The sequence below is a fragment of the Schistocerca americana genome, chromosome 11 (genome assembly GCF_021461395.2).
Source record: "Schistocerca americana isolate TAMUIC-IGC-003095 chromosome 11, iqSchAmer2.1, whole genome shotgun sequence".
NCBI classification, from domain to species: Eukaryota; Metazoa; Arthropoda; class Insecta; order Orthoptera; family Acrididae; genus Schistocerca; species Schistocerca americana.
In genome coordinates, this window is record NC_060129.1 from 156520566 (window position 1) to 156545288 (window position 24723).

The window sequence follows — 24723 nt, forward strand, 5'->3', positions numbered from 1 at the left end:
CGGTAAGACGAGTGTCGAAGCCAAGAAAAGGGCCACCGAAGCGAAGAGACATGCTGAATTAGTAAGGGTAGAGGCAGCTGACGCCAAAACATTGGCCAAAACCGCAAATAACCGTGCAAGAATCGCTAGGCGAATTGGACACATGAATGCAATAGGAATCGATGCAATGAAAGCCCAGTGGAAGGAAGCACTTGCGAGCACAACGCAAAGAATGGAAAGCGTTGAAGAACGCGTTGCGGGTACCACCCAAAGGTGTGGAAGCGTAGAAAAAGATGTGGCACGCCGGGAACGCCGAGTACAAATTGGTACACAGCGTGCAGAGGCGGCGGCCGGCTCGGCGCGACGCAGTCGAGTACGAATCGCGCTCTGCAGCCCAGGGAGCGCACGGCTGCAAAACCGCAGCCCGGCCGCCACAACTGACGCTCAGTTCCAGTATCATTGTGGGGCAGAACCAGGAGGTGTCAGTTCGCGTCAAAGAGACGGGCGGGTGTGATACTACACCCAGTAGAAATGTGCAAGAGGTACCAGACTTTGATTACAAACACATTTTATCGGTCCTCAAATTCCAAAATTTCCGGGAAAATGGAGGCTCACTTCACCCAAAAATTTTGCTGTCACAATTTTCTAACACGCTACTAATATCTTGGCCATTGACAACAAAATTAGAATTTATCTGCGGGCACATCGAGGGCACGGCAGCTGAGAAAATGCGTAGTGTTGCAGGTACATGCCGAATGTACCCAGAATTCACCGACGCGTTACTGGCAAAGTATTGATCGCGCCAAGTGCAAGACCGAATAAAAGAAGAAATCATTTTGTGTTCATATCCGCAGGCGTCAGGCCTCTTCGAGGCTTTAATTAGAAAGAATCAGTTTCTTGATGTGCCACATAGAGATGGTGTAATAATGAAGTTCTGTTTCGCGAAAGTGCCGAGCAACTACCAGCTAGCGCTTGTAGGAAAGTACGGAGCGAATATCGAAACATTGAAAAGCCTTCTGTGCGAGTTGGAGTTAATTTTCGAAAAAGAAGCAGCGCATGATGGAAGGAAAGGGCAAAATAAGTATTACAATGGCGACTTTCGTGGAGCACCGCGCAATAACAACATCCATCAGCGTCGTGGAACATGAGGGAGCCAGGACTATAAGAGACAAAATTGGGGCGGCAGAGTAACTTGCAGAGACAAAACGATACCCGCCAGTACGACACGAGCTGGAGGCGCGGAGATTCACATGGAGAGCGGGACGAGTGAATCGAAATACGTGGTCCTAACGCGAGTTCCAATCACCGAAACAGAAATGGAGGGCGAGCTTGAAGCCAGGACCGTGCGGTTTGGACTCGGGGTGGAAAATCCGCACAAATACTTGGACAGAGCCGTTTACATATGTTGAAATGTGGGGAGCGCAAGAACGTAGTTTTTGTACAGAAAAAAAGTGTTGCCTGTGTGTGAAACAAAAGGGAAACATTTGTAAGATAGACATCTTTCTGTTGTGTACGTATTAGACATTAAGTGTGGTACTTTGATTTTATTTATATTCTTTAACATGTACATGTGTAACTTGTAGGGGCTACGAGGCGACATGTGGACCTTCCGCATTCTTTGTTAACTCCGAAAACGAAGGGTCGGTCTAACTCACTTTTCTGTACTTTCCATGTCATGCGGGAGCCACCACTCTTCCGAGTCATTGGTAACACAGAGTGCACCTTCCCGTGTGTTTTGTCTTTACACCGTACCAATTACTGAGTGTTTGTTGAGGAAGAGCTACTGGGTGCATACCGACCGTGTTCCGGGCACCACTTGTTTGTTTGCGCGGTATTTGTCACTGCTGTCGTGGGCACACAGCTGCGGTGTTGCACCTACTTTCAGTGAGGCTTTTCTCTTCGTTGGCGTGTTGGGCACGCCACAGCGCGTTGCACCTTTCTGGAGTGTGGCGAGTTTCTCGTACGGTGGTACGTCACGTCTCTGAGCGTCAGCGGTCGTCGGGATTTATCGTGTGAGCGGTGTAATGCCGAACGTATGGAATTCCTCAACAAGTCCGGTAACTGGTGTCTCGGTGTGAGACCTAGCACACACGACAAGTCTAAAAGTAAGATATTTACAAGAAATTGTGTACAGAGGTAGAGTCCTTGCATTGTAACTTGCCAAGTCTGCCGTGTTGTTTTTTTTTTGTGTGTGTGTAAATTTTCCACCGTAAGTTTGTGTACATCCAGTTCCATGTCAGATGAGTAGCGACCGACTCAGCGATCGGCGTCGCCAGAGACAGCAACATCCACCGAGTTGTCTCAGCGGGGCAGGACGGGGGAGTATGTATGGTAAACGGGTGTAGCCGATAAGTTGCATACAGTATTTTTATTAATTTCCATTACTAAGGCGATTGCAGCTAATTATATCTCGTCTAATATGTGTTCATTGTTTATTTGTGTGCGTCCGCTATGTCTTGAGCAGTTTCAGGGATCGATCGAGGCCTCAGGTATCCGAGACGGCGAGGGACGTGCAGTGGCGCCTGTAGATAGCGTAGTTGGTGAAGTTAAAGAGTCGGCAGTAGTTGTGAGCATGCTCCAGTGACGGGTATGTCATAGGTGGGATTACGTACAGTATTTTAGAGTTACGGGTGGAGTACTTGAGCCTCTCTGTATCTCAATGAGTCGTTAACAATCGGCCCATAGGTTAAGTCACTATTCTTTACAGTAAGCATTAATTATAAACTCTCTCAGCAGAGTATAAGAATTTTGTGTTGTATTAGGGTAACAGTTGTATTCATGTAAATATTCGTCTTTATTAATTTGTTTTATCGAATGTACAAAATACGATCTTTACAAATTCTGAATGCTGTTTTAGTAAAAAGTTTTGAGGAGGCACTCTTTATGAAAGGTCGTAAGTATTACGCAGGTACTGCGAACAGCGAGTGACTGCTGGACGAGAAGTGACGCTACACGGTGGTCGGTGTGGAGTAAATGGAGGCCGAGCGGCAGGCAGACGCCTGAGCGAGGCGGCTGTCAGTCACGACACGCCCCGCCCCGCCCCTCCGGGACGGCTCAGAGGCGAGTGCCGCCCACCTGCTGAGCGAGGCGGCTGTCAGTCACGACACGCCCCGCCCCTCCGCGGCGGCTCAGAGGCGAGTGCCGCCCACCTGCTGAGCGAGGCGGCGGCCCACCTGGCCGACAGCCTCCGGTCAGCTGAAGGCGGACACAACCCCGGGATCCCACCGGGACGGGCGACCCCGTTGGCGGCTGGCCGAGGAGACAGCACGGCACCGCTCAGCGGTGACGCAGAAACGGGGACTCCACTGCAGGAGAGGTGCCAGACGACGAGGGCGTACTCTGACAGCGGCAGCACGAAGAGTCGGAGAGATCTCTTGAGGCGCACTTCTGACGGACGCCGTTTACCGTTGCTGCACGAATTCGCATAAATCACAATAATAGGCCGGACTGCACGCCCAAAGCAGTTCTGTGCCGGGTATTGATGGACTGCAGTTTGTCGTGATTATGTTCTCTCCTACAGAGAGCAGTTCCGAGCAATCAGCCACGTTGATCGATCTGCTATCCTGGTTTCATCCTCCATCAGATGAATCCACGAGTGTTGCAGTCACTCAAAGAGTAGAATCCCGTATTGCAATTTTTCGTTCTAGATGAGACCAAGTGTACTGTCTTAGGACGTCCAACTACCTGTCCTACGGCTCTGTCCCGATTCTTGCGGTCCTCAATACAATCACAGCCCGTACGTGTGCTGGCCACCGTACCGCGCTGTGCTGCACATCAACAATAGGCTGTCGTACCACCCCACGAGATTCTTGTCGATGGACAGTGCCGCTACAGAGAGTGGAGGATGACTGGAGCAACTTCCGGGTGCCGCGCCTGGTTCCCAGAAACATTAGATTGGTCGCCCACACCACCAGTCGCACTGCTTCCAGCTGGCGCCGCTTTCTCCACGCCAGGAACCACCATCCCGCTCCACACACGAGTGTCGCAATATTCGTGATTCGTTGTGTGACGTTAGCATGCGAAGGACGTTAGGGTCAACTGTTTTCTTTTTTTTTTTTCTTGCTCAGACATCTGCGTGAACACAGTAACATTTGTGCTTTTAGTGAAAACATTCTTTTTATTCGCCCCCCCCCCCCCCAAACTTTACTTCGGACACTAGAGATTGGAAATTCAATGTCAAATACATGTATATTTTTCTGCTTTATAGCTTTCAGTCTTCTTTTTTTATATGTACATGTTCATGTTAAAGATATCCTGGTTCCCAATCATCATGTCAGTTTGGAACAATTTTTTTTGGTGATGCACACTATGTTACATAATCTTCGATCACACAGGTACACTTACGAAATTTCTGTCATTTTATGCACACTATATCTCTCTATCTGACTTATGTTCATGCCTGTCAATTGTCACTATGTGTACAAATTTCAATAGTTACAAAATGTTATATACAATAATATGCTACTGTTACACGAGAGTATTTTTGTTTGTCTATGTGAGCGGAATATCTGTGGTTACAATTCTGGTTAATGGTGAATGGACCATCAGCCAATCGATCACTGTAAAATATTTATCATCCTTTCTGTTCAGGGAAACGGCGTGAGAGTGGTTAAACGTCTCAACCGTGAAGCATAGAGATATTGTTTGTCTTTTTGGCTTCATGCAGAAGTATGTGTGTGTTTGACTTGGGCACCAGTAGCTAATTCTCAAATGTTACTTTAATGAGAAGCTTGCAGGTCCATTAGGTCAACATTTTACTGCAGCTTCGAACTTAGCCTTCTGGCATGTGTTCAACATTTGTATGACTGTGTGAGTATGTCCATGTATGACAGTGGTCTCCCTGAGGGTGAATCTGTGTTGCGTGTGACTTATTCGTCAATGTGAGTAAGATGTTATGACGTCACCATACTGTCAGCGATAGACGCCCTCCCGAGATCTGAATATATGTAACACCTCTGAAGCGAAGGGAACAGTTGATTCTGGGAAGCCCGCCATATTTCTAACATCTTCCCTCGTTTGATACTTGCCTAATCTGAGCGTAATATTTCGCTAGGCGTTGTACGGAAAACTATTTGGAGCACTGTTTAAAACGAAATATCGAGGAATAGACAGATTTCTTTCTATAAGGAAAGGGCTTTACTTTTTCTGTCATCATAGAGGCCGCACAGATCAGATTTCGCAAACATGATTTCAACCTGTACAGTGGCTGTTCTGCAGAGCAGTTCGTCGAATCATGTGCTTCCCGACTTTGGGGAACAGCGTCGCAGACGTCGACACCTTGTCTGGCAGCACGGCGATAGTGATGCGGAGACGAAAAAAAAAGGCGATGGACCTATCTGAATTAATGCTGAAGTGCTACTAAAGTTCATCTCGACAAGAGCACGGACCTGGCACAAGAATGCCGTCGCGACAAACACCGTTCCCAGCTGTAACGGAATTTCCCGGCCTACAGCTGTTTTCACAGCAATTTATTGTAAACACCGGGCCATTTTAATTGTCCGTTTACGTGACCGTGACGAATTACAGCGCGCTGAAGTAGAAAGAACTGCGATTACGACGATAATCCCAAGGCTTTTCTTAGCAGTAATTTAATCGAAAGAACGTAACATTTCTTATCGTGTTTTCTGTGGATTAAGGGAGACAACGCTATGCCGTTTCAGTCTGTCCCCTAAGCAATGAAACTAAAAGACAGATTTGCCCCGAGTGGAGAAATCGCTTCGTCGTATCGCTAGTACGGACGACCTCCAGGTTCAGCCGTTGACAAGAGTCTGCTATCGACGCTTCCTCAGCTCCCAAATAGAGCAGTGCACCCTGCAAGAGGTGAGTAACGTACTCAGAAATGAATGACTTCGTTAAATATACTGATATCAGGTTTCTTTTTTTTCTGGTCTCTCTATAAACCTACGGCACAAGAGTAACATACTCTGTATGGCACGGTGGTGGTACGTGCAGGTACGGTGAAGTATAATCTGTCGAAACAAAGAGGTGCTATCAGTTTCTTCTGACCAGAAGACATCGTAGCTTCATATACTACAAATACGTTACCGATTCTGAGTAAACTGAAAGCACCTAAGTACTTCCTCCAGAACCGTATCTGCACTGGCTCCAAAACTTTAATAGTAGCTGGAAATTCCGATATTTACGTCGAAGCATCGGTCTGGACGAATCAGAAGAGTCTTATTGTCTGTGTCATGTAAGAAGGCGGCCCAATTTTCAGCTGTTCTCCTCATCCCCTCCACTAGCCACTGGCGGCCACTAATATTCATGCTCTTTCCGAGCGGCTAGCAGCGAGTTCCATTCCAGCAGGGAGCGAGAATCTCGCTCCTACGTGCAGCACTGTTGCCGCACTTCGCCACAACCGAACTGTCCACCCAACTATCAATTTTTTTCTTTCCTTTATTTTCTTGCAGCAGTACAGCTGTGAATGTGTATCTCGTAAATGTTTAAGAGCGATTAAAAAAAAAAAAGTCATATGACGGCAATAAACGTGAAGTGCATCACAAGCAGGCGAGGCGGATTATTTAACTCATTTATAACTTTTTCAAACGTGAATTTAAAAGCGCGTCTCCTACGGTTGATATTTGAAAGCACAACAACGGCCTCCAGTACCATGTGGAGTCGGCAAAGAACTGTTAAAGCGAATTGTAAAGGGAAGTGTCAAGACTGTCGGAACTGTAGAAACAGTTGGTTTCGTGTCGCCGGAAAGCATCGAAATCGCAAAGAACCTGTAACACAAATGGATAGTTTTAACAATGATGTTTTAAAGAGATCCGTGTGAATGATGAATGCCTGACATAACAGAAACGAGTTACAATTACGCAGGCTTCAATGGTAAGCGCTTCGTCAAGGTAAAGAATTTTCAAAGACATTGGTTCCAGATACCTTAAGAAGAGAGTTTTTAGTTCAGACAAATGATAGAGGTGCAGCACGAACTACATCCCATATAAAGATTCACGGTACGAGAGAAGCAGGTAGGTCAACAGTGTATTACCTTGATGAAACATGGGTCAATTATAATGATTCCAAGAAGATGTGCTGGAAAATTATTGATGGTACTGGCGGTTTTAAATTTCTCATAGGGATAGGTTTTCGGACAATTACTATGCATTACTATTACTCTTCTCGTTTTATTTCTGAGAATAAACTTGTATTTACGTGCAAGTAAAACAGCAGTGATTACCATTCTGGATGAACGCTGCCAGCCTCGTGATGTGATTCACAATTCTTGTCATAGCTCGCTTCGAAGTCGGTCATTGCCAATTATAGTTAAACTGTTATAGAAAAAAACATCAAGTACAAACACCTGAAATGTGGATATTTTTCCCCAGCTTAAAAATTAAAATAGTAAGCATCGTATAATCTAGACTCGTGTCGATCTTCTGCAGCTCGTTAATTTATACTGTACCAGTCACGTGACAGAACGTTCACACACGACTTCCTTGCACATGAATGTGGTCACACCATTTTGCGTTTACTCACGTGTCACTGTCATTGTAGCCACATGGAATTAATTTGGGCAAAGGGTGTTAAGACTATGTGGAAGAAAAAGAAACAAAACATTCAAGGTACCATACAGTGAATCGCTTGTACATGAGGCAATAAGCAACGAGGCAACAGACAACATCCCACCTGTACTGTGGGCATAGTCTGTGTGGCGTGCTAGGAAGAAGAAATTGACAGGGAAACGATGATTGATATAAGACTTGAACCTATCATCATAAATTTAATACCAGATTGTTCAGAAACAGACTCAAACACAAGTGAAGATGGTATTTCAATTTAGACTTTGGAACAAAGTAATATTTCTTAGTTTTAAAGACTCATGGCTTAAAAATGTGTTTTTCAACAGATCAGTTGCATACATAATAATGAGAACTTCCTAGCCTTTCTGATTAGGACCTGTATCCTTTTAATTATGCAGACTACAAATGTATTGGCCAAGGAGAAGTTAAGCTTCTCCCACCGTATTGTAAACCTCTGTCATTTTCAAGGCACTTACTGGACAGGGCTCTAAAATGACAATGATGGTTACCTGTCGACATATCGGTAGTTTTCGATGTTATCAGTCAGATTCCCTGGAGTTATTCGCAGGTGGTGGTTAATTTTTTGCTTGTTCAATTGATTATCGATGCGGTCTCTCACTGTAACATCTAACGTGTTAGTTTACACTCACAATGCCCGTTAACAAAGAAAAATATGACAACTTACTGACCATTCTTACGGTAGTCTTTTACATCAGTCTTTTCTACCACTAATTCTTTTTTTACACGCAGTGATTACACTCAACTACCGTCAAACACACACACACACACACACACACACACACACCTTAGACATAGAGCAGAAGCAGTTGTCAAGCAGATATAATGATTTCGGTTTGTGCTCGAAGTTAATTTTGTAGTGTACTAAATTTCTACTTATAATGCATTTATAATCGCAATAAATGGTAATTATTGCAAGCAGTTTCAATGTCGTTTTGAGAAAAATGGTACTTCACTTCTTCACAAAACTGTGTCAGCTGTTCTCGAACATTTACTATTTCCCTCGTAGATTTGAACCTATAATACGATGTACCATAGGCAAACGAGCCTGAATGTTGCCCCTAGCAATGCAGTTCGGCCACGTGGACTTTGTTTGCCCGCTCTCTGCTGCTGGCACGTGCGCAGTTCTCACCCCCGCCCCCACTCGTCCTGTCCGCTCCGCGTCTGTATGCGGAAGCGCCGCCCTGGATGACGAGGGCTTTAGTGTGCGTTATTCATGGAAATCTTCAGAGTACAACACACGCCTTGTTATGTAAAAGTCAGTGTATCAATGACAAATTAAAAATTCTAATAGTACACCGTATTCAAGTACAGCAACTGTGTTTCCCGTAATTGGGTCACGGTTTTCGAAGGTTATGCACATGTACGATTCGCGCCAATTTCTACTACAGTTTTCTAGTAAGGACTATTTAAACACGACGGAGAGTGCACAGCACATTTGGTAGAAGCAGATATTAATCATAAATTTATTCTCTGTCGTCATCAAGGCATCTTTGATGCTGATGTGATACGTGGCCGGAGTGTGTAAGATGTCGCAGAACTACTTTGCAGAGAAAGATGCAACTACATCGTTAAGACTTTGGCAACAGAAGTTGCGCGTTTCGAGTATCGAGACAGAAGTGAAACCGCTGGAAATTTGTGCGTTTGGCACTTGTAGCCCACACTGTTCCAAACGAGCTGTTAGTTATACGCCATTTATATGTTAAAACAGAATAGCACAAGCTACGCAGCAAACACTTTCCAAAATCCATGGGTTGGATGAATGTACGGATCTAGGCTATGTCGGTCGTCAGATCGAAAACTCTACGAATGGCGAAAATTTTTGACACGACAGAACGTTTCTCTCCAACCCACTATCATGAATTTACTCTTCAAGTAATGTACTGGATTAATCAGAAGCCATAGCGTTTCATTCCGTATAAAAACAGGATACTACGGATGTTTCTTCTTAAAGCATAATGACACGCATTCCTGAGGAAATGGCCAGAAAAATATGTGCTTCCCGTGAAACTAATATTTAGCCTTCTGTGGAAGCGGCCAGCTAAATTAGCCACAGTCAACAAGAACAGGGATTCTCAAATTACTGCAATTCTGTAGTTTGTGTAAATAAAGAATTGTCAGGACAGTTTTTTAAACGTTTTCTGTCGCTCTACGTGGCCAAACGTAACAAGGACAGTTGTCGCATTAACATTGCGACTGTTGGAGAAAGTAGGTTAGTTCACTTACTACATGTGTGACACTAATACAACGAGATCAGTTTTGAAATCAGTAATTGATTCCAGGTGTAGATAATGTAACTGTCTAATCCATTTGGTTTCGAATGTCAACACGGCAAGGATAGATGCACCCGCTGTCTATATGTGTACCTCTGTGGTCGAACGCATGAAACTTGGTGTGAGTCCACATGCGCCAACGAGCGGCCTATAACGCAATCAGGCGCCGTAAAATAAAGCTTTGGTGATCTTCGTTCTCTCGATCGGCGCCGCCCTGCGACACGACAAAATAATACCACTGAAACAAGCTTTTCCCTGTTCATCGCCTTTTCGGAGAAATTAATTGTTGGCTCGAATGTGGCCCTCCTCCTCTCATGTGGAGTGTGTAAAGACCCTCGACGAATCGTTTTTTATCTGTTACCGTTTAACGAATGCAATTTGTACAAACAGAAGGTGAACAGCTGGATACATTGCCACGAACTAAAACAAGTTCTCACTCTGAGTTTAGATTTCGCATCGATAAAAAACAGATGATGCTGTCAACTTCATTATTACTTGTTCACAAACAGTGGCTGGTGACTCAGAACAGACATTTGAAGTAAACTATCATTTCGTTTAAGTACCCTGCATCTGTCATTGTGAGAATGGATATGAAACGCTCTATTGTTTAGCATGTTGTTAAGTAAGACCTTAAATTTACGACACAATCGTGAATTTCTAAAGAAGTGCTTCTCACCAAGCAATGTCGACAACAGCTGATAGGGCCAAAAAGGCAGCTACACTTACTAATTTCTGCTCATACTCATTTTCGATATAAGTAACTAGAGAGAGTCTCTCTTCCTTAAATTACTTTCGCTTCTTAAGCTGGGCTAGCGCCTTTATTCTTAACGAAAGAGTGTGTTTCGATTGTTACTATATGTTGAGAGTTGCACTCTGTAACTTTGTCGGTGTAACCAATAGTCTATGCAAAATGTAGTTCATTAGTCAGCATGGTACGTTTTCATTATTTCTATTATTTCTTTAATATCTGAAAACAGTTTACTATTCACATTCACCCGATAGGTACTTTCCAATTACTTACACAGTTCCAAGATATGCTATTAGATGATGGCGTTCAAGCCTACAGAATTCATAACCACATTGTATTTACCATGATTGGCATACCATCACGCAATACTACGTAACTTCCTTAAATTTGGTTAAATCTAAGGCAATTCCCTGTTTATTGTTTCTTTTACAAGCTAACAATAGTTGATTGGCAACCAAAACGTGTAATGAATGGTAAAGCAATGTGTTTTTGCGATCAAGAAAATTAAAAGGTTTCGTAATTAAGTTTTAATGTTTTAGAAATACATAAGATCACTTAATGCAGCTCCTGATAAGTCAGGTCTTAATAAAATGTGATTAATGTCAAGATCATTCGTCGACTACTTCAGACTGACTTTGTCAAAGAATGTCTGTTTCTGAGTTGCTGATCCAAATTACAGTCACTGTTGACAGGGGAGAGGTGAAAATGAAAATGTTTAAGTTTAGTACAAGCAGCAATGTGCCTTACCAAACGTGTTACTCTTTGAACGGAAATGCACTTAAAGATGTGGTGACGGTGTTCATCTTTAATCTGACGCTCTTCTTTGGTTTTGACGCAGCGTGTAATCCTGGCGGGTTGGAGAACGATGTTACTCTTACAGCTGAGTCCTGGCATTCGCCTTATGAGTGGGTTAGAACCTTACTTTAAAAAAGCAGCACCTGCGTTTATTTGTCCATCGTTAAGGCATTTTGTTTCCTGTTACATTGTATTGGTAGTCTTTAAGACAAATGCTTAGGAACTAAACTCTAGTATGATACGAAGGGATTTGTAAGATAACTTTGTAGGTCGGAGGTAAGTGCTATGTTATGTGGGAGAAACTGCTGTCTGAATGGTGTAGTGATCTATGTCTTTGTATAGTCAATAGCATAGCTACATCATATTTAGAATTTCTGCTGTCATGACATTACATAGGTTTTGTTTTCAGCAAATGTAGTTATGTCAGTTATATCTCACTGAAGGTAATATTACAGATGGGGAAGTGGTCATGGATGTAAATGAGGTGGGAGATGTAACAGTACGAGATCAAATTTGACAGTGTTCTGAAATATCTAAGTCGAAACGAGGTCCAGGGAGTAAACAGTCTTCTGGCAGGATTACAGGCAGCCTCGGGAGAGCCGGCCACGGCGGAGCTCTCCCACCTGTTGTGCCCGGCGTATGAGACAGGCGAAGAATGTAATGTTATCAATTCCAAAGAAAGCAGTTGCTGGTAGGTGTGAAAATTACTGAACTATCGGTTTAATAACTCGTCGTTGTAAAATACTAACACAAATTATTTACAGAAGACTCTAAAAACTGGTAGACGCCGACCTCATGGAAGATAAGTTTGTATTCCCGAGAAACGTGGGAACATGCGAGGCGCAACCTGACCAAATGGAGGGTAAGTTGGTAAGACACGTTCCGAGACGTCGACAGGTAACCAATTTAGTTTTGAAGTGAAGTGTGGGTGAAAATCGTAGAGGAAGACCAGCTGGTGAATACAGCAAGGAGATTGGGATGGATGTGGGCTGCGGTATGTACTTGGAGATGAAGAGGCCTGCAAGTTATACAGTAGAATGGAGAGCTATTTTTTAAACCAGTGTTCACACTAAGGAGCGCAACAACATCTCTCTGTGTTATAACATCTTATTTTCCGGTTGGCGTATTTCTTCATTGTTGATAACTGTCAGAGTACCTCTGAAGATGACGTGAGGAATACGTATTTATTTAAAGTAGGGGTATTTGAAGATCAGAGGTTGGTGCTGAAGTATAGATTTCGTGGATCCACTGTATTTTAACCTACTCGACTTGTTTAGCGATGATTCCTGCTTGTCTGTGAAGGGGCTGACCTGCTCGTTAATTCTGCCGCATGTCGGGCCGCGACAACAGTACGCAGTGTCGTCTGTGTACAGGGCTGTTGTTTCGATCCTCGACCTTTAGCGATGTCAGCCGTGTTGTTGGTGTGTAGCAGTGGAGACGTGACTGTCCCACGTGGCGTCTCTGCGGCTGGCGTAATACTTGTCGAATGGTGATCACCAAGCAGCGCTTGTACTTACCTGTTTCCAGCAACGTTTTCATTAAGTTGCACACTTTGGGATGCCAAGTTCAAAAGTAACGTTTCAAAGAGCAGTCCAGCATGCCACAACCAATGGAAGGCGCGTTCGCCGTCCACTAGAAAGCGTGCCGGCGTCGCGCCTGCCGTGTTGCGTTCAGCCTGCGTCGCTCTGCTGCTCAGTCCTGGGACCGGGTCACCTGTGCTGTGGTTGCCGCTGAACCCGGCTTGTTCTTGTGCCATTATGTTGCTCTATTCCTTGATTAATTTTAGTCTGTCTCGAAAGCTTTCCCTGTCACTGTGAGCACGGTAACATATGATTTGGTGTTGTTTTTTGGTCTTTCGGGTTGGGAAATCATCTTGATTTTAGCTTGCTTCTATTTTAGAGAGACTATTTTCAGTTTCATGGCCGCGATGAAGAAACGTCTGATGTGTTTGAGGCAGGTGTCTTGTGAAGGGAGTGATTTATTTTGTTATCTTCCAGTGCCTCCAGTCTCTGAGCTGCTTTCTTTCCATTTCATATTCGCCAATCTTATAAAGTAGTGAATGTTAAGTGGTTGCATTCGGATTTTCGAGTATTATTTCTTCGTCGGTTTCATCGAATTTTGGATACCATGGATGACCATGAATGTTTTTCTAGCACTTTGAGGAACTTTTTTGAGGTCGTGAGTAATGAATGACATTCTCATCTGCTATTAAGGATGGCTGTTCGCAAATGGTGTGCTATGGCCTGTTGGAAGCCTGTTGGAACTTCTTTCCAAAAACTACTGCTATTGTGGGACCTAATTCTTGTGATTACTTCGCGCATCATTTGGTGGGTTTCTCTTCTTATTAGGTCATTGAAAACGTTGAAGCCAATCGTAGCATATCCATTTGGTTAGTGCCGTATGGTCTACAGAATTTCCCTACTGTTTAATTTTGTTTCTTATGTACGTCAGGCCCCCCCATGAACCATGGACCTTGCCGTTGGTGGGGAGGCTTGCGTGCCTCAGCGATACAGATAGCCGTACCGTAGGTGCAACCACAACGGAGGGGTGTCTGTTGAGAGGCCAGACAAACGTGTGGTTCCTGAAGAGGGGCAGCAGCCTTTTCAGTAGTTGCAAGGGCGACAGTCTGGATGATTGACTGATCTGGCCTTGTAACAATAACCAAAACGGCCTTGCTGTGCTGGTACTGCGAACGGCTTAAAGCAAGGGGAAACTACAGCCGTAATTTTTCCCGAGGGCATGCAGCTTTACTGTATGATTACATGATGATGGCGTCCTCTTGGGTAAAATATTCCGGAGGTAAAATAGTCCCCCATTCGGATCTCCGGGCGGGGACTACTCAAGAGGATGTCGTTATCAGGAGAAAGAAAACTGGCGTTCTACGGATCGGAGCGTGGAATGTCAGATCCCTTAATCGGGCAGGTAGGTTAGAAAATTTAAAAAGGGAAATGGATAGGTTGAAGTTAGATATAGTGGGAATTAGTGAAGTTCGGTGGCAGGAGGAACAAGACTTCTGGTCAGGTGACTACCGGGTTATAAACACAAAATCAAATAGGGGTAATGCAGGAGTAGGTTTCACAATGAATAAAAAAATAGGAATGCGGGTAAGCTACTACAAACAGCATAGTGAACGCATTATTGTGGCCAAGATAGATACGAAGCCCACACCTACTACAGTAGTACAAGTTTATATGCCAACTAGCTCTGCAGATGACGAAGAAATTGAAGAAATGTATGATGAAATAAAAGAAATTATTCAGATTGTGAAGGGAGACGAAAATTTAATAGTCATGGGTGACTGGAATTCGAGTGTAGGAAAAGGGAGAGAGGGAAACATAGTAGGTGAATATGGATTGGGGGACAGAAATGAAAGAGGAAGCCGCCTGGTAGAATTTTGCACAGAGCACAACATAATCATAACTAACACTTGGTTTAAGAATCATGAAAGAAGGTTGTATACATGGAAGAACCCTGGAGATACTAAAAGGTATCAGATAGATTATATAATGGTAAGACAGAGATTTAGGAACCAGGTTTTAAATTGTAAGACATTTCCAGGGGCAGATGTGGACTCTGACCACAATCTATTGGTTATGACCTGTAGATTAAAACTGAAGAAACTGCAAAAAGGTGGGAATTTAAGGAGATGGGACCTGGATAAACTAAAAGAACCAGAGGTTGTACAGAGATTCAGGGAGAGCATAAGGGAGCAATTGACAGGAATGGGGGAAATAAATACAGTAGAAGAAGAATGGGTAGCTTTGAGGGATGAAGTAGTGAAGGCAGCAGAGGATCAAGTAGGTAAAAAGACGAGGGCTAGTAGAAATCCTTGGGTAACAGAAGAAATATTGAATTTAATTGATGAAAGGAGAAAATATAAAAATGCAGTAAGTGAAACAGGCAAAAAGGAATACAAACGTCTCAAAAATGAGATCAACAGGAAGTGCAAAATGGCTAAGCAGGGATGGCTAGAGGACAAATGTAAGGATGTAGAGGCCTATCTCACTAGGGGTAAGATAGATACCGCCTACAGGAAAATTAAAGAGACCTTTGGAGATAAGAGAACGACTTGTATGAATATCAAGAGCTCAGATGGAAACCCAGTTCTAAGCAAAGAAGGGAAAGCAGAAAGGTGGAAGGAGTATATAGAGGGTCTATACAAGGGCGATGTACTTGAGGACAATATTATGGAAATGGAAGAGGATGTAGATGAAGATGAAATGGGAGATACGATACTGCGTGAAGAGTTTGACAGAGCGCTGAAAGACCTGAGTCGAAACAAGGCCCCCGGAGTAGACAATATTCCATTGGAACTACTGACGGCCGTGGGAGAGCCAGTAATGACAAAACTCTACCATCTGGTGAGCAAGATGTATGAAACAGGTGAAATACCCTCAGACTTCAAGAAGAATATAATAATTCCAATCCCAAAGAAAGCAGGTGTTGACAGATGTGAAAATTACCGAACTATCAGCTTAATAAGTCACAGCTGCAAAATACTAACACGAATTCTTTACAGACGAATGGAAAAACTGGTAGAAGCCAACCTCGAGGAAGATCAGTTTGGATTCCGTAGAAACACTGGAACACGTGAGGCAATACTGACCTTACGACTTATCTTGGAAGAGAGATTGAGGAAAGGCAGACCTACGTTTCTAGCATTTGTAGACTTAGAGAAAGCTTTTGACAATGTTGACTGGAATACTCTATTTCAAATTCTAAAGGTGGCAGGGGTAAAATACAGGGAGCGAAAGGCTATTTACAACTTGTACAGAAGCCAGATGGCAGTTATAAGAGTCGAGGGACATGAAAGGGAAGCAGTGGTTGGGAAGGGAGTAAGACAGGGTTGTAGCCTCTCCCCGATGTTATTCAATCTGTATATTGAGCAAGCAGTAAAGGAAACAAAAGAAAAATTCGGGGTAGGTATTAAAATTCATGGAGAAGAAATAAAAACTTTGAGGTTCGCCGATGACATTGTAGTTCTGTCAGAGACGGCAAAGGACTTGGAAGAGCAGTTGAATGGAATGGACAGTGTCTTGAAAGAAGGATATAAGATGAACATCAACAAAAGCAAAACAAGGATAATGGAATGTAGTCTAATTAAGTCGGGTGATGCTGACGGAATTAGATTAGGAAATGAGGCACTTAAAGTAGTAAAGGAGTTTTGCTATTTGGGGAGCAAAATAACTGATGATGGTCGAAGTAGAGAGGATATAAAATGTAGGCTGGCAATGGCAAGGAAAGCGTTTCTGAAGAAGAGAAATTTGTTAACATCGAATATAGATTTAAGTGTCAGGAAGTCATTTCTGAAAGTATTCGTATGGAGTGTAGCCATGTATGGAAGTGAAACATGGACGATAAATAGTTTGGACAAGAAGAGAATAGAAGCTTTCGAAATGTGGTGCTGCAGAAGAATGCTGAAGATTAGATGGGTAGATCACATAACTAATGAGGAGGTATTGAATAGGATTGGGGGGGAGAGAAGTTTGTGGCACAACTTGACCAGAAGAAGGGATCGGTTGGTAGGACATGTTCTGAGGCATCAAGGGATCACCAATTTAGTATTGGAGGGCAGCGTGGAGGGTAAAAATCGTAGAAGGAGACCAAGAGATGAATACACTAAGCAGATTCAGAAGGATGTAGGTTGCAGTAGGTACTGGGAGATGAAAAAGCTTGCACAGGATAGAGTAGCATGGAGAGCTGCATCAAACCAGTCTCAGGACTGAAGACCAGAACAACAACAACATGTACGTCAGGAGTGTTAAGGAGTGGTTTGAATAGTTGATTCGTTAGGTTTTGTGTTAAAACGTATCAATCTGAATTTTTCGACTATCCGATTTCGTGAGTTTATGATCGTTTTAAGTTTTTTCCTAGTTTTTGTGATTCACAGCATAATAAATGTGAGGTATTCGTTAGCTATACAGTCGCCAAAATCAGTGTACCTTCAGAATCTGGATAGCTATGTTGTACGTAGTATATGTTCTAAGATAGAAGTGCCATAGTGATTGATAAAATGCGGCGAGTCATTTCTGAGTCTAGCGTGATTCAAAATGGCTACAACAAGTTTAATATCTTTCTTGTTCAATTTTTCAGCAAATATCGCAGATCTAACCTGAGTCTCCTGTTCCTTTAGCTGGGCACAATGAGGGTATATAATTAACGAGATCAGTTGGCGGTTCCTCGGCAGGATACATCGTTGTGGTGTTTTATATGAAAGACTATGAAGCATCTCTCTCAGCTTCTACTACGGTCTGGTTTGCGTGACAGATACAGTTATCTAGATTGATTTCTCTACCTGCTCATGAGGTATGTGCTGCGACTATAATACCAACTTCTTTTTCTCTTACTATGCCTTTAGGGAGTTTGTTTTTAGAGCAGAAACCCAGTGTGTTGACAATGCAGATATTGGCAACATCTTTCTTAGGCTTGAATGTAAAGGTTAATTCTTGTTTCCTGGTGTCTCAGGCTAGGTTGGGCATAGGCCTCCTTGTCTATCAATATGGCGATATAGACGTGGATCCGTGTTCGCCAAAGAACATAGTAGGAGCTTTTTAGAAGCTGCTGTTATTATATCCCTTCTTACAAATATCATGTTGGGAGGGGCTGTAGTGAAGACTCAGAGTATGTTTTCCGTTTGATTGTTTTCGTGACATTCTTGGACGAAGACCGTGATAGTTTCATCAATGCGCTTAATGTTTTCAGTTTTGTCTGCTGAGACAGGCTGTTTTGGTCTTTCTTTGCAACTCTCATCACTATTAACGTTATCAGTGTTGCAGCTGCTGTAGTTTGGTGCTTCTTGTTTCGGGTCTATTTTGCCATTAAAAATTCGATGTGCTCGACTCTGTTCTCCTCATTTCATTTTATATCGCAGCTTTTCATGGCTTATGGGAAAGTGTTGCAATATGGACGTAGCTGTTATTGAGGAGGTAGTGTTTAAATAGTCCAACCTTGTGAGGTACACAGTGCATTCTGAAATGGTGAACAAGTAGCTTGTTTGTTGGTTCTTTGTAACTATAGATGACTGGAAGGAATAGCGGGGAATTTTGATTTAGTTTCCCGGTACCTTTAGGTCCCCTTCAGTTTTTTCGTTTGTTGTATCACGGTCAAAATTGGTTATCACATAGGCGAGCGTGAGTCTGTGTGGTTTCTCTCTTGCTTTCTGTTTGGCGTGCGATGTGATTTCTGTTACTGTTGCTTCAGATCGGTAAGTAACTCAAACTGTTCTCTCGGGTTTCGATATCTGATGGGTATGTTGTGATGTTGGCAAATTTTTTCGGATTTTTTTATGAACGACTTGGTGGCCCAGGGAACTGTTTTAGTGCAGGTTACAACGATTTGGCGGTTTCTTTGCCACCTTCTTAGTTTATAGTTTATTGCAGGGTTTGCTAAAGTACCATAAGTTGTGTTAGATGTGCTTTAATTCAATCTGCATCCAACCAGTTGTAAACCTTGTTCTTCGTGAGATGTATTTGGATGAGTGTAAAGTTTTTGTAATTGGAGTATCGTGTTTGTGGTGGCTTTGCCTGTTTACTTCGGGTTTCTTGTCCGGGTTTTCGGCTAGTTCGCGTAGCGTTGCGTTTCTGGAGATCTGGTGGAGACAGAGTTCCCTGCTTCAGTCTGGTGCGCTGAAAACGTTGCATATCGGAAACAGGGCGATCCATAGTCCCCCCGCCCTGCTTGAGAGCGCTCACAGTCAGCGTTGAGTCCTGTGCCTTTAGCCTCGGCAGATGCGAGTTGGTCGTCCCTGTTTCAAGTGTGGCGGTTGTGCAGACTGCCGATCCCAAGTCTGAGTCGCTCTGACAATGCTGCATTTGACGGCAGTGGCGCGAGTTACGCATGATGCACTTTGCAGGGGACATCGTCTGAGTAACACGTGTGCTGTCGAACATCTACGTACATGTAACAACAGTTCAAGCAGTTTCGGCTGCGAGAATGCTTGTCTCCAGATATATCAGAGGAAAGCCCTTAATAGGTATGTCGGTTGCAGAAGTTAATGCTTGATACCCCACGAGTGAAAGGGTTGTAACAGGTGATTCCCTGACCACCCATATCTGCTCGCTGGTTCGCCTTTTTGAAGACCAGAACGTGACAGCAGCGGCTGTAAGCAGCAGCAGGGAGTGGCCAGTACTGGGGCTTGCAGTCCTCTGCTGCTCCTGATTGGCTGAAAGGCCCACGTGTAGAAGGATTTCGTGGAGAGGCTCGGAGCTCGGGGAATCGAAAGCTGGCCGTCGGCGCCCGTGTGGCCGACGTGGCGGGTCGCGGGCGCTCTGGAGCGGAGTTCTGTGTCGCGACGCACAGTGTTCTCGAGTTTCAAAACGCGTTCGGATAGCGATAATCTCAGTTTGTTATCCAAATCTGGGAGTAATGTTTTTTGAGTGACCGTCCTCCTGTTGAGTTTGAACTGTGTATTTCGTACAGCCAGTCGAAAGTAATTTCCTGGACTTGGCTGTGAATGTTCCCAGTACTGCGGTCGGGACTCGGGATCCTGCCTGGGGGTAAGTAGGTAGCACGAGGGCCGTTACCTACTGGCTTTCGAGCGATGAGGTTCGATACTTTCCAGCGGGTCGAGGCTCGGCTGGCGACCACTGTGTCGGACCGACTTTACGCGTGTCCCGGTGGTGCAGGACGCTTGTCTGCCGCTAAGCGCCCCAGTGCGCCCCGTGTCGGCTCTGGCCGCCACCACCTAAAGAGAAGGCCGCGGCGCGCTCTCGTGACGTCACGCAGAGCGGGCCAGGGTTGGCTTGGCGCTGCGCTGACAGAATCGAGGCGCACGGCCTGCAAATCTCCGTCAAACGGTTTTACAGAACGTGTTGAGCTGCCGGCGCCCCCCTGTGGCCAGCCGGGCTGCACCCGGCACCTGCCTCCCTCGTGGCGCTGCGGCCTCTGGTTCCACTGCGTCCAGCACGGAAATCGCGGTTAACACTGCGGGTGCCTGGTAAGTGCAAAATTCACGAAAATCACTCCACGTAGTACTATTTATCACAGGATTTTCAGTTGGGCTGGATACTAAATTCACACAGACACTCCTTTACTTTGCTCACTCAGGTTTTATTTGAACAAATGGGAGATCGTCTATTGATTACGAATCACAACAATTTCTGCGTACTGTGTACTTCTAGTGAAGCTACTATGGCACATGTTTTCCAGGACTCACAGTACTTGCACAAGTTTATCCTTCCACAGTACTGTTTCAGTAAATACGCCTTTAAGTAATGTTCTTCCTTGCCCAAGAGTGGCACATGGAACATTAACTTTTAACATCTGCCATAGTACCCTTACAAAACCTCTAGCTTAACAAATCACCGTCTTGTCTCACAAACCCAATAATGCTAATCTCATATAACTCTGCCATTCGACACTTTGCGTTCACTTCAAGCCACATTTCGCACAACAAGTCATGTGTTACTTTCTTACTATACCTGTTTGAGCCACTCTATGTAATCAAACCACTAATAAGCTCAACAAACCCATTTACACTTTCATGCACACATCACTTCAGTCATTGGCCCTTCTCTTTTCATTTTATAAGTATCTGAATGTCTCTTGTCATGGTACTTGAATTACAAATCATGTAAAAGTACATCTTTCACACACATATGGAAAATTTTTCTGTTTCAGACATAATATGATATATACTAATATCATACATTATACATTAATAAAATCGACAAACTGCAAAGAGAGATCCTCGACGGAAAACGGAGAAAAAACGTCATACGAACATATGTCCAGAAATGCATCATCGCCACGGTAGATGACACTGACGAAGGGAATTCCTCCGACAACGTGCTGCGTTTTCCTTGTATATAACAGGCCGTGTGATTAACGCAGCCTATTGTATACACAAAGCATTTCCCAACAATTTTAGTGAGTAGTCTCAGTGCATTAGAATAGGTAGACAGAGGCTACCACTCACAAATAAGCACACAGCTATAAATGAAGGAGACGTTAGGAAAGAGAAGTACTGGCTGTACGATATCAGATTTAATGACATTTAATATTGTCATACCAGGTAGAGTCCATTTTATTGCTGGGTTTAATGCAGTGTAGTGTGGAGACAGTTATTTGCGAAAAATACTGAAGGAGGCTACAGCGAGGATTCTGAAAAGGGAGACTGTTCATTGTTTCTCCTGGCCAGATTCCTCTCGGCTGCCGAACACAGCTCTAGACCTGCAGGGATGTTGGTTGGGTTCCACCAAAGAAGTATCCTGTTCTTCAGTATGGGGAGCGTCGTTCCATTGCAAACGAAACAGACGAAGAGCACTGGTCCTTGCACCATCGTAACTAGATGCATATAGTACACTAACTGCGCTATTCCCTGAGCCTGGTGGAACCCAATTCTAATAATAATTCCTGTTCCACTTAATATAACGGCCTTAACTGACATAAAAAGACATTCCTTCTTTGAGGCAAATTTCTTGTTATCAACAATTTCGAGTTGCCGCATGGAGCACCGATTACGTAGGTACATGTATCCAAGCAGTCCGAGACAAACCAAATTGAATGTCACAGACACTGAAATCCCTGCAAGGACTACTATACGACTGTAGATCAGGTAATATTTACTCGTCTTTTCCAAAGCAACAGCTGCCACACATGCTATACTCCACGGTATAAGCACACACAGCACCTCACGACGGAATAACTGGCTTACTTCAGCAGGTAGTAGCTGGTTAGGAAGCCTGAGATGGCGAACACAAGAATACATGTGGTAGCAGAATGAGTTCAGCCAGAAACAGCTGAGAAGTGTGAGGGCGCTGTCTATCAGCACTGCTGTTGGTAAGTCAGGGACGCCTGCCATACGATACACGACCTCAGAACACAGGATCTGGGTTATGCACGTGATCTGAAAGGACAAGAGTATCTTTCCAGGCAAGTTGCGTAACTGGGGAAGGTACATATATACTCCGGCAGTCGAAAAACGGAAAATGATATTTATCAGTATAAATGACATTTCTAAAGGCTTCAAGCTGTCAATTTTGAAATCCTTGTATTTCAAGGTGGCGTTGGTTAAACTGTTTTTGTAGTTCAGTGTTTGTTCTGTTAGCTTTTGATCCAGTATACTTTTCCTCCTATAGACCCATAGAGATCCCAACGTAGTGTACGTACAATTATGGGAAGTCTTAATGGAGGAAAAGTCGCGACACTTTAGCAACAAAATAGCTCTGGAAACAGAGCAGATGGCGTCTGTAGCGTTCGACTGCAGACATGATTGATCATCAGGACTATCGAAATAGCAGCGAGCATCGTGCACGGACTGTATCATACTGAACGGGACGTCCTGACAAATGCCGTACGAGTTGACAGCCATCCAGGCCAGCAGACAGAGGTTGACGTTTGCCCTCTGCGTGTAGGCCAGGTAGCTGGTGACGGGTATGTGGGGCGACCTCTGCACCACTTCGTCCCACAGCTGCTCGCGGCACTGCTCGCGCTGCTTCACGGCTTCCAGTGGCAGGTCTTCCAGCGGACACGTGGGGTGGTCCAGGGCGTTCACCAACAGCTGCACGCAGTCAGTGTCCACGTAGAGCGTATCGTGGCTTCTGTCCTCCAGCTGCCACTCCTCGTCTGCAAGAAAACGACAGCAAGTAGGTGGTGGCCGTACACTGCAGGCAGCTGAATCCAAAGTCTTCTCTGGGTGACGAGCCTGGGCGTCGTTTACCCGCATTACCCTGGTTCAGTTACCCGGAACTATGTGAGGCGGCATGTCAACACAAAGTAAGAGTATTAACAAAGACAGGTATCATTGTTACTATGCACGTCTATTTCATCTACAGGGTGCCCAAGAAGTCCCTGCATCGCTCTTGACATAGTAAAAATAAGGAAGTAAATAGGTTTTATTGATAGTCCTGCATGGAAAAAAACAACGTTATCAGAATTATATTTTTGTTTCAGCACTGCAGTCTTTGAGTTCCGAATCCATCTTGTAAAGGAGGGATTAGTGGAGGATTCGTGGGTTCATGAACGTCCGCAGATAGGAAAAAGTATGTAACGCATGATGAGACCATTTGCCTCAGTCCCCCTCGTAAAGTAGCCATGCCTGATTGAGATAAATGTCCTGTATTTTCAGGCTGTCTCAAAGACAGACCACGTATTGGAAGCAATAAAAAGTGACAGGAAACGTGTGTCACCCACACTTAATCAGATCAGCAGTCTCCAATGAAAATCATTTGCAAAAAAGTAGTTGGACTTCAAGCATCTTCTTCAACAATGCACGACCACACTGAAAAAATATGAATACGAAAGGATTTAAGCCCATGTTGTTACTGAATTATCTGACAATGGTGTGGAGCAACGATTTGTAACCTACCGTACTTTGTTGTGGTGACTTCTGCCATGTCTCGCTCAAGAGTGTTGTTTACGTATAAATGTGCCATATACCACTGTTTGATCAGGAAAAAATTGTTTTCTTGTCTAAGGAAAGTACCCATATTACCAAGAGTTGGAAAGGAACCTACCTCACCTTATGTGGGCCATTGTGTGATCAGAATACCTGTTAGGACCACATTCTTTTGAAGCTTACATGAATGGGAACTTCCATTTCTCTGTACAACAGAAGTTTTCAGTATCTCAGCTCCATGACAAGGCAATCACGGATCTTGTGTGGTTGTAGAAGGAAGGAGCTTGAGTCTCGTTTTGTTGTTCAGATGTGTTTGTTTCTTAATGAACAACTTATTCTCGGATTATTTGGTTCTGCAGCATTTAAAGCCACATTAAAGTGGTTACCACGAAATCCCAACATTACCACCTCAACAACCTTTTGAAATCGTCATGACAAACTTTTGATCTTACCACGCAAATAACTGAATATGAAGAATAATAAAGCCTCATGTGGCTCAACGTTGAAAGATAATGGAAAATTGACACAAGTGTTGAAGAAGTCTTTCTAAGCAGAATTACTAGAACGATCCGCAATAAAGCAAGGGGGACAGCGAGACACATAGATATCTGAGGAAGGTGTGATCGTCCATACACTGATCCGTTGGATACGTATTTTTTTTTATATCTAACTACGTCCATATAGAATATACTCTTTTGACATAACTCCATAGGCGTCCTGTACAAAGAAATAGGATGCAGGCTGAATTCTCGTCTTTGTGATATTTCACTTTCTTCCATGAACTCAGTGATCCCATCACGCAGCGTAAAAAAAAGTGATGGAGCATATTTGTCACCAGTTTGTTTCGTTAGCACGAGATTGTAGAGAAAAAGCACAACAAAATACAGTAAATGACAATTTTGGAAGTAGCTTTACCACAATGAACGATTTACTGTTAATAGTCTGTTTGCATACATTCAAAACACGCAGAAAAATGTAATTACTTCGTCTCACTTGTACCTAGAGTAATGATGATAATGCAGCAATAAATGCAATTGGGACATATATACC